This window comes from Herpailurus yagouaroundi, unplaced genomic scaffold, assembly GCF_014898765.1.
Source record: "Herpailurus yagouaroundi ecotype Mexico unplaced genomic scaffold, PumYag 100, whole genome shotgun sequence".
Taxonomy (NCBI): domain Eukaryota; kingdom Metazoa; phylum Chordata; class Mammalia; order Carnivora; family Felidae; genus Herpailurus; species Herpailurus yagouaroundi.
The window spans coordinates 16,894,491-16,896,318 of record NW_024412391.1 but is presented as its reverse complement, the minus strand read 5'-3'; the positions used below and the strand labels follow the sequence as shown (position 1 = coordinate 16,896,318).

The 1,828-nt window shown below is 54.4% G+C and overlaps 1 protein-coding gene across 5 annotated transcripts in view; it reads left to right on the top strand.

The window, feature by feature from the left end:
• NRF1 (nuclear respiratory factor 1) overlaps positions 1-1,828 on the top strand; it is a 146,506-nt gene that overhangs the window by 639 nt on the left and 144,039 nt on the right. The gene's annotated exons all lie outside the window — the stretch shown is intronic.

Sequence of the window (1,828 nt, the reverse complement as noted above, 5' to 3'; positions counted from 1 at the left end):
CCCGGCTCCGGGCCTGGGCCCCCGCCGGATTCGGCCCGCCTCGGGCGGGGGGCCCCGGCCCGGCCCAGTCAAACCGCCACCCCGAGGATGCGCAGGCCGCACTAGGCCCCAGGCGTCCTGGCGGGCTCGGGAGGGAGGCGCTGCCCTCCCGAGAGCCCCAGGGTTCCGGCCTCCCCCGCCGCCTGAGGCTCTAGGGGCCGCGGCCTCCTCTCCACCGTGGAACCCGGGGCCCGGGCCCGGCCTTCCCGCGGGCTCGGGAGCGGGAGGCCCGGGAGAGCGCGCCGGGAGCGGGAGGTGGGCGGGCTGCGCGGGACCGGAGCCGCGGCTCCCCGCTCGCCCCCTCGGCCCTTCCCGGGGCTGGTCTGCGGGCGGCGCGGCGGGCTGGGCCGGGGCGCGGGAGCTGCTGTCTCCTGCGGGAGAGGAGGCTGGCTCTTGGGCGGCTTCCGAAGCTTCCCTCCCGCCGGGGTGGCGTGGGCTTGTTACCCAGGTAGACCGGGGGACGCTGGAATATGGCGCGTTGCCCACCTTCTTGCAAGTTAGGAGGCGGCCCGGGCAGCAGCGGCGGCAGTTGGAGGAGGAGGGCGCAAAGTCCTTTTGTACGCAGAAATAAGGAGCGACATTGTGTTTTCTTCCCCAGCTGAGATGCTGCCCGCGGAGGGGCCTCGGTTCTTCCTGTGCCTGGGGTGGTGGTCCCCTGGGTGAGGAGAGGGGGAGTGGCGCGACCCTCGGAAGGAACAGAACTGTTGCCACTGTAAAGACGGGGTCTTGGCCTTGTGCATGGGTATTATCTCATGTCCCCAGCCTTTCGGGGAACTCAAGGGTTTGCCCCTGCATGTTGTCCACCTTACTGTGCAGTGATGTCCACCGCCTCTCTCACCTGTTGTGTCGTTGCCGCTGGTCCCAAAGTTTTATAGTGCATCTGACTGTACCCATCAGAACTTGGAGTTGTTTAAAAATCTTAGTATTTTTAGGGCTTCAAATGATAATCTGCTCCAGCCAGTTGGAGGAGCTGTTGCCTGAACTCCATCCCTTCTTAAGCGTTAGATTAGAATATATTAATTCCTTACTTTAGAGCTGGTGTCAGTTGTGCTTAATTCTTTCTGTGGTCAGAGCAAAATTCACATTTTCTTAAGTATGTAGAGACAATGTATCGGGAAACTTCTAAAGCGAAGGCAGTGTGAGTGAACCTGTCAGCTTGGACAGTGCTCACAGGAGAATGGGTATGTGCATCTCACCTTTTTCCCCAGGGCATCATCTGTGCCCACAGTGATCCTTTTCCTTTTCCTATTTCATCTTGGTCCAGGCCTTTAAAAAAAAAAAAAAATCCTTTTACTCTGGCTTTTAACAGTAAGTTATTGGGTTGTTTTTCACTCAAGGAAAGAGGGGAGGAGGGGCCTTGGAGATGCTGGGGATTTTTTGTTTGATTTGTTTTTAAAATTCAGTAGTAGTATCCCGAATCCCTAGAATTGTGTTTGAAATTAGTTTGACATGTTTTCTCATAAGGTAGTGAAAATATGAGTGTTCTATCTGCGCATGAGTGTAATTGCCTTGTTTTATGAGCAGGAGAGGAAACATACAATTATCACATGTAGTGCAGTATATTGGGTCCTAAATTGTGTGCAAAATTGTTTGTGTCAAGGGACTTTTTATTTTTTTCTGACAGGAGTTAGATGTGACTTTTGATTGGGTTCATGACAAAGACAAAAAATATAATGAGATTAATAAATACTGCTTACTATTTTTTGGCACATCCTTATTTGAAATCCTTTGATTTCATCCTATGTGCCTTTCCTCTCCCCCCCCCCCCCGTCCAACGCAACATATATGA